Raw genomic sequence first — 8,813 nt, forward strand, 5'->3', positions numbered from 1 at the left:
AAATTCCAATTTTATTATTGTTCACTATAGGCGGGTGACATATGTTATAATATTTTTTTTTTAAAAGAGGCACGTTAATTGGATGGAACAGGACACTTGGATGCTTCCCACTCAGACCGTACTGCTAACTGAGGGGTTACCCCCGCATTCAGGGCGTCCCCACAGTCCTTTTCATACGTAAGCCTGGCGTCAATTCATGAATGTACTTGAATAAATACCTAAAGGTATAAGAGAGAAAAATTCCTCTGGGAGGGAGACGTTTCTCCCTGGTTACGTGGGCAATCTGAAATAGCCATCCTGGAACCCCTCCAATTTCTCAGAGTTATTCATTGAAAAAAACCCATTGAGCATCTATTTCTAGTATGTTCCAGACCCTGTGCTAAGTGCTAGAAGCGATCTGCAGCCTTCCAATCTTTTAAAATCTGTTTGCGATTAACTTTATACCTCCAGCTCCCTGGAGGTCAGAAACCTGGTTAGAATAGACTTGTCAGAGGGGTCATTGACTTTGGGGGCAAGTCTGGACAGGAAGTGGATGTGCCCATCTGCCTTCCCATCTCTCTGTACTCCCGCTTCCCTGGGACCCTTGCCTGCCATCACTGAGGTGGACCAAGGCTGGATGGTGCCCCAACAGGCATCATCAGAGTCTCTTGACCCCAGGTTCACAATAGAAGCCAGACAGGGAGCATCGGCCAGATAATGGTGCCTGGCAGCCAGAAATTTTGCATTGAGGCACCACATTATCCAACCTCAGCTGCGTTCTGATTTCTCCAGTGGCCCCTAATGTCTTTCAGAGCATCTTCTCTCTGGCCCAGGTTCAGCCTGCGGTCCTGTGTTGCCTTGTCCGATCTCTATCAGCAGCCTTGAGCTGGAACAGCTCCTGAGCCTTGCCCTGTCTTTTGTGGCCCCGAGGGTTTGGAAGATCACAGGACAGTTGTTTGGTTGGATATCTGGATTCAGGGCTGTCTGACGTGTCCTCAAAATTAGGTTCCATTGAAGCACTGCTGGCAGGAATGTTCCCCATGCGCCCCGTGTCATTGGGCACATGGTGTGGACTTCCATCACTAGGTGCAGATGATGTCAGCCAGCTGTTTCCACGGGGACGATGCTCTTGTCCTTCTGAGATCTAAGCTGAAGAAGTCAGGGGGAAGAGTCTGCAAATGAGAGAGGATGGAAGACAGAGGGGGAGAGGGGAGGGGGCAGAAGAGGGGAGAGAGGGAGATGTCGGGAAGAGAGAAGGCTCTGCATGGGGCTGGTGCAGGGGGACTGGAGAATGGTGGAATAGAAGGAGCTGAAGTGATTACTTTAGAAAGAACTAGGAGCTACTCCTGGAAGGAAGGAAGAAGGAAAATCATGGAGAAGGTGGGAGGAGGGGGGGAAAGGGGTGACCGTGGTCAGGGGGCAGGGAGGAGGAGAGGATTCCGAGCAGTTGCTGTAAGGATTTTGCGTCTGTGGGCAGAAATGGGGAAGTCTGGAAAACAGTGCCCCGTGTGATGTGGTGTCACCGGGTCTATGCACCCTCCGCAGGGCTCTGACGAGCACCCGTGCGCAGTGTCAAGGTGGCTCCACTCCTCTGTCTGGACCCCACGCGGGAGCCGCCTCCCGGAGGGGCGCACACAGCCCCTTCCCATGTAAGGGCCCTTTGCAGACAGCACAGTGGCGTCCAGACTTTAATTCCCTTTTATTGCTTCCATGACCACGGAGCCTCAGCGGGGAAGGATGCACAACACCATTCTCGTAAGGACCAAGGAAGAACAGACAGTCCTAGCAGCTCGCCTGCTCTGTTCCCTGCTGGCCCCTCCCTTCCTGGGTCCCTCGGCTCCCTGAGAGTTCGCCCAGCTTTGATCCTGGGGTCCTGACGCCCCAACAGTGACGGCAGCAGAGTGGGAGAGCCCGTGAGTCTGTCTCCAGAGACGGCTGGCAACACTCCCTCCCCTCCCCAGAGTCCAGGCTGGACCACTATGCAGGGCTGGGATGAGGGAGAGGCCGGGGGCCCACCTCGGGAGCGAATTTAATGAGGGGCCGGAAAACTCAGTCATCAGGATAAACAAGATTTTAATGCATTTTTTGTTTTTGTTTTTGTTTCATTGAGTTCATAATAGTTTATAAAACTGCGAAGCTTCAGTTGTTTGTTATTGCTTGTCTGTCCCCGTGTAAGTGCTCCCCTTCACCCCGCCGTGCCCTCCCGCCAGCCCCTTCCTCTGGTGACCACTGAACTGTTCTCCTTGTCCGTGCGTTAGTTTATCTTCCACGTATGAGTGAAATCATCTGGTGTTTGTCTTTCTCGGTCTGGCTTATTTCACTTAGCATAATTCCCTCCAGGGTATTATGTCCATGTTGTTAGGAATGTGACAATTTTGTCTTTTTTAAGGGCTGAGTAGTATTCCACCGCGTATATATTACCACATCTTCTTTATCCAACCATCGGCCGATGGGCGCTTGGGTCGCTTCCACGTCTTGGCTGTTGTGAACAATGCTGCAATGAACATAGGGGTGCATAAGTCTCTTTGGATTGTTGATTTCATGTTCTTTGGACAAATACCCAATAGTGGGATAACTGGGTTATATGGTATTTCTACTTTTAGTTTTTTGAGGAATCTCCATACTGTTTCCCACAGTGTTTGCACCAGTTTGCATTCCCACCAGCGGTGTATGAGGGTTCCCTTCTCTCCACAACCTCGCCAATGTTTATTTTTTGTCTTAGTGATTATAGCCTTAATGCAATATTTAAAAATTAATGCAAAACTATCCAGGATTGTTAAACAAAGCCAGTCAGTAACGGGACCATGCCGAGCCACATCAGAGCCTGCAGCAAAAGGAAAAATCAGTAAAATGGATCCCTGCCTCCCCTAAAACCTAATCTAATGAGGAAGAACATCAGATAAACACAAGCTGAGGGGCAGTCCGCAAAACACCTGACTGATGCTCTCCGAAAGGGACAAGGACACTCCAGAGCAGTCCCCATCAGGGGAGACCAAGGAGATGACGGTGACACACCACACGGGGTCCTGGAATGTTCTGGAAAAAGTGTTTTGGTGGAAACGCGGCTGAGATTCGCACTAAGCCTAGAGGCCGGTTACCAGTGCTTAACCAACAGGAGTTTCTTGGTTTTGATGGCCGCCCTACAGTGAGGTCAGATGCTGACAGTGGGGAAAGCCAAGTGAAGCTATACAGGACATCACCATCCCACTTTTGCAACTTTTCTGTAAGTCTCAAGCTTTCGAAACTTAAAAACTTAAAAAATTTAAATAAATTGCCTGACCTGACAGAAAAAGAAAAAGAAAAGATGAACGTCTTTCTTGCTTCAGCCTGGATTATGTGGAGACAGTTTCTCACAGCTGAACCAGTGGAGCTGAGGCGGGGTGGGAGGTATGGGTCTCGTCTTTGAGGTGCTGGTGTGAAGGTGTGTCTGACACCCCGGGGGAGATGTTGAGCAAGTCGTTGGGGCCGTGGTCTGAGGTTCAGGGCACAGGGTCAGTCTGGGTGTCTCAATCCAGGAGGCTGGCTGGACAGCAGGAGAGAGGTTAGACGGTCGTCAGCAGGTGGACCTGCGCACACCAGTGTGCACAGCTCAATCCTGGATGAGGAGACAGAGCCCCAGCTGGTAGGGTGACTCAGTGCTGGCCCATCTATGTAAATGGGTTGTAGGACAATCAACCTCTGAGATGTTTGCAAGTATGAGAAACAGGACGCTGGCAAAAATGGCTTCTTGGCATTCCAACCAGCCTTGCCAGCGTGATGTTTTGGACATAAAGGTAAATAATTGAATTTTAAGTGATTACGTATTGATGGAAGCACAAACCCTGGCTCGCCTGGTGCTTTGGGGGGTCTGAGTCAAATGATTGAACTGGTAGGTTGACATTCCTGCTTTGTCTCGCTGTGACACGCGCTCTGGCGGGAGCTGGTCAGAGGGAGGGGATGGCTTTGGACCAGCCCGTCATGGATGAGGTGGGGTGGTTAGGAAGCCTTCATGTTCCTGAGGGGAGAAACCTCGCTCATGTCAGTTCAGATGAAGGGCGACTGGCGGCCACCAGGCAGGACCATGTGGCCTGTGCATGACCTGTTCTGAAGCTCCTTTGCTCCTGAGGAAAGTGACATGGCCAAAGAAAGAATTCTTGCACCTCGACACGACAGGCAGGAAGTGGCATGCCACTCCCACTCGGGAGAAGTGGGTTGTGTGATCTGGCAGCTGGGTCTCTTCCTGTGGGTGTGTGGGCCAGCCCTCCGGGTGCTGCTGGCGGGCACAGTGGGGCCTGAAAACAGCATTAGAGCCACCTTACAATCCAGCAAGGAGGGGACTCAGGGTCACAAGTGTGTGCCCACCTCAGACAGGTAGGTCTGGGGCATGGGGTGGTGTGGGGCTGGGGTGTTTGCTGAGGACCAGGTGTGTGTGTGTGTGAGTGTACGAGTGTGCATGGATGTGTGTAAGTGCATGAGTGTGAGCAGGCGTGTGATTGTGTGAGGTGGTGTGTATGTGTGTGTGTGAGCCTGTGTGTGCATGTATGTATGTGCATGTTTGTCAATACGTATTTGTGCATATGCGTACGTGTGAGCGTGTGTATGGAGGTGTGAGGGTATGTGTGTGAGTGTGCACATGTGTGACCGTGAGTGTGCACGAGTGTGTAAGCGTGAGTGCACATGCTTCAGCAACGGCCGCGGCAGTGGCTGGGTGCAGCCCCGCAGGCGCGGACCGCCCGGCACTGCCCTGTAACAGGCACCTGAAGCCCGGCCGCCTGGCGCTGGGAAGGCCCCTTCTTTCTCACCCCAAGCAGCGCCTGAGTCTCCGGCTCACCCACCCCTGCAGGGCGGCCCTGGAACTGAACAGCACCTGCCCAAAGGAACGCGGTTAACGGAGGAGAAGCCCAGGGGAGCGGGGCTGCTGGTGCCCTGCCAGCCAGCGTCACCACGGGAGGCCAGGAGGCCTGGGAAGGAAGGGGACCCCGCTGACCAGGGCGAGTGGAGCCGCCCACGGAGGGACGGGCGGAGGAAGCCCGGGGTTTCCCGACTCCAGGAAAGGTTTCGTCTTGCGTCCAAGGTGCTCCTCTGGTTCCCGTGTTTCCGCCAGTAGTCTGTCCAGGTGCACCTGTGTGTGTGGATGCGATTTTCAGCATCTTCTTTCCAATGAGACAGGAAAGCGGCCTGAACTTGCCCAGCCCAGGGCACCCCTTGGACAATGCACCTCCCTCCATGTGCTTCAGTGTGTCCCCCACGTGAACCATGGAGCTAGGCTCAAAATATTCAGTAAAGAGGACTTTTTGTAACCCCCTGCAGCCCGTAGGTGTGTGTACACGCATACGTGTGCATGTGGATACACACACACTCACGCACATTCCTTCCTCTGGGCTGTCATCTGCGCGTGGATCTGAGATGTCTTCATCAGAGTGATGATGAAATCTCTGTCAAGCTTCGGTAGGACTCCCGTTTCTCCTTCACCAAACTGGCTGTGCAGGGGTGTAGGCTGGGAATCACGCGGGGCGTGTGATAGCATGAGTGGCTGCCTTGGCCTGGGGTGGCTGCCATGCAGACGTGCCGGACAACATCGGGTGTGACAGAGCAGGCTTGGGGGCATTTCGGGTCTGGGCCTGATGGCAATCCCCTCTGCTAGGGTTTCCAAGAAGTCCCCGGGCTGTGGACTTCAGCAGCCGCCCCCTGTTTGTGAAAGTCCAGCTGCCATGCCGCCCGCTGAGTCATCGCCAGACTTCATCGCCCGGCTTCCCATGAGCTTTGCTCCTTTATTAGCCGGCACCCCTTTCTTGAACTTGCCGTTTTGTACGCATAGTGTCTGTTTGTGAACGTTTTGGTCCTAAGGTACTCACAGTACCGCTGTGGGGTATTGTTTGCATTAGTTAGAATGCTGTGGTGAGAGTCACGTGGCTGAAGATGACGGAGAATCCAGGACTCCAGCGAGGACTGAGGACCATTCCAGGAAACACAGGCTGAGTGCTCAGCGTTTGATCCCCTCTTTTCGTTTGTTTACGGCCTAATGATTTTATAGCGGAAACCGTACACATCTCCTGCATGGAGAGAGGAAGTGTTCCTGGAAGGATGTCAGGGTTATTAGGAAAACGAGAGCAAGAGCCACAGGAGATCGAGTTGTGCGTGTGTGCATTTCTCTAAATCCACTTAAAACAATACCTCTCTGAGTTTGTTCTCTTCCCACTCGCTGAGCCTGCAGAACAGCCGTGATTTACGAGTCCTGCCAGTGGCTTCTGTCCAGCTCCTCCCTCCCGGGAGCAATCTGCAGCCTGGCCTGGCTGGACCAGCAGTGGCTGCGTGCGAGCAACATCACCTGTGATCTTATTTGAGGGCTGGACTCAGAGTTGTCACAGAGCATCCACAGATAAAGGCTCCGTTCCCAGGGCGAGCGGGAGCCGTGCTGATGGCTGAGCGGCTGCAGTGTTGAATGACTGCCCCCAAGTGTCCTTCTGTGGGAGAAGAGAGCAAAGGGCCTCACACGATGCTGCCACCTCCGTGGCCTCCACCCCTGGGAGATGGGCTCTGGGCAGGGGAGAGCACAGAAGACAGCCTGGGAGAAGGATGCTGGGTGACCAGAGCTCGGTGGAAGCTACACCTGCTGGAGGACTTCCTTTCAGGGGAAAGAGCCCCAGCCACCCCTTCTGGAGTGTGGTCAGGTGTCGAATGTCCGAGCTCCCTCCGTGGGACAAGCACTGTCTCATAGGCTGGCCTGCGTCCCCTCCCCGGCTGCCACGGTCTGAGCTGTGTCTTGGTGGAGGTCCTGCTGTAAGGCACCCTTGCAGGACAAATGGCTGCTCTTTGCTGGCAGCCCGGCCACCAGCTGATCCACTGCCCTCCTTTGTGTCAATTATAAAAAGGCCCCCTTCCTGGGGGACTCCCTCCCTTAGGGTGTCCAGGGTGTGCGGACCCCGGGCTGGGTCAGGACCCCGGTGCCTCACTGTGGCTGGGCAGAAATGGAACAACCTTCCTTGGTGGCCCTGTGGGTACCTTCCCCATCCTCCATCCAAGCTGGTGAAGGATGAAATCCTCAACAACCTCAAGAGTGGGCTGAATTTTATATCCCCACACCTGGAGCTCTCGGCTGCTCCGCTGGCCTACTGTCCTGCTCCGTCCTGGCCAGCTCGGACCAGCCCTGCTTGTCTTACGCAGACTTCCTCTAAGCCTTCTTTCTCCAAGTTCCAGAGTTATTTCAGCGATCATAATTTTAATTCCCAGGAGGCCTTCTTAATCTTTAATTATTCTTTTTTATGCTAGCTATTCTTGATTTGTGGATGCAGTGTCTTCTGTTGTTTCTCTAAAGACATTAGTGACAATTTTCCAAGGTTGTGTTTGTTTTCTGTCTTATCTCTATTTTCTCTGGTTTGATTTTCCTCCCTTCTTCCCTCCCTCCTTCTCTCCCTTCCTTCCTCTCTTTCTTTTGGCTCTCTCTTTCATATTGGAAGATTTCCTTAAATGCTTGGGAAATCCTTGTCTATTCATGTTAAAGAGACAGTTAACGGAAAGCTGACTGTATGAGGGGCAGGTGGTGCCACGCAGGGGCTGCCCTGTGGGGACACAGCACGTTGGGCTAGTGTGTGTGCAGGTGGGAACCCCCATCTCTTCAGCGGGGCCCTTGTTTTCCCCCAGAGACGAAGACAACACTCTCCAGGCAGGGACAGGGCTTTCTGCCATTCCTCAGGGAGAGGAGCGGTGGGCGCAGGAGGTGGGTGCTGCCTCGAAGGGCAGCGTGGGTGGGGAGGGGTCTGCATCAGGCTGGGGAATGGGGAAGGGGCCCTGGTGGTTTGTAGAACGCTTCAATCCAGTGCTCTCCTTTTATGCCTTCCAGCATCCCTGGTGCATCAAGTTCCTGGAACTTGCTGGTCTTCTGTGGAGCATTTGCTCAGTTTTGTCAGAATTTTCCACAGGTTGATGGCTTGTGGCTCCTTCTACCCTGCTAGTCAGTCACTACTTCTCCAATTGCTTCGTTTAAGTTTTAAACAGCTCTATTTTGGTTACTTTCGTGTTTTTTGTTATCCTCAGCAGTACTGCTATGGAGGTTCTCGTATGCATTTTCTGGTGCATGTTGGCAAGTGTCCCCCTCGGAATAGAAAGGATGGGTCACCAGGTGTGCTCATGCTCCACTTGACCAGGTAACATCAAACTTTGTCCTAACTGTTGAACCAATTTTCAATGCCACCAGTAGTGATGAGCGTTTCCATTGATTCACATTTTCTCCAATACTTGGTGTTATGAGACTTTATATTTTTACCAGTTGGGTAGGTCTGAAACGGTATCTCCACACCTTCTGTGGACAATGTACTCAACCTCCATATTTACTCTCCATTGTCTTCCAGATCCTATTGCTACTGTCAGCCCTTTTTAGATGGCTGCCCTTTCGTAGATGCTCCGTTCTACTCCTTGGGATGCTTTGAAAACCTTCTGTTTTATTTTGTGCTCTACAGTGTCACTGTGATATAGCCGCATGTGTGGGAGGATTTTTAAAGATTTATACTCAAGTTCACTGAGCTTCCTAGATCTGAGCATTGGTGGCTTTCAACAATTCTGGAAAATTCTCAGCAACCACCTCTTAAAAATATTTGCTCTTCCTCATCCTCCATTATTTCCTTTTCAAACTCCAGTCAGACAGAGATTAGACCTTCTCATTTGAATATCCATGTCTCTCAACTACCTTTTCTTTTTCCTGTTTCTTTGTTCCTCTGGATTGTATTCTGGATGTTTTCTTTATTTCTATCTCTCAGTCCTTTCCCAGTTCTTTCTCCAACTGACTACAATCTGATGTTTATATCTCCACTGTGCTTTAGTTTGAGTGAAACTTTTTTTCATTTCTAGAAATTCTTTTG

The 8,813-nt window shown here is 52.0% G+C and overlaps 1 long non-coding RNA gene across 1 annotated transcript; it reads right to left on the bottom strand.

Annotated features, from left to right (window-relative positions):
• Positions 1-2,232: 2,232 nt before the first annotated feature.
• LOC124233870 (uncharacterized) lies at positions 2,233-5,797 on the bottom strand. The gene is made up of 4 exons (XR_006887162.1): positions 5,326-5,797; positions 4,946-5,080; positions 3,260-3,502; positions 2,233-2,473 (listed from the first exon to the last, which is right to left on the bottom strand). It is a non-coding gene; the product is annotated as an uncharacterized LOC124233870 (long non-coding RNA).
• Positions 5,798-8,813: the final 3,016 nt, after the last annotated feature.

The sequence above is a fragment of the Equus quagga genome, unplaced genomic scaffold, assembly GCF_021613505.1.
Source record: "Equus quagga isolate Etosha38 unplaced genomic scaffold, UCLA_HA_Equagga_1.0 268.1_RagTag, whole genome shotgun sequence".
In the NCBI taxonomy this organism is placed as follows: Eukaryota; Metazoa; Chordata; class Mammalia; order Perissodactyla; family Equidae; genus Equus; species Equus quagga.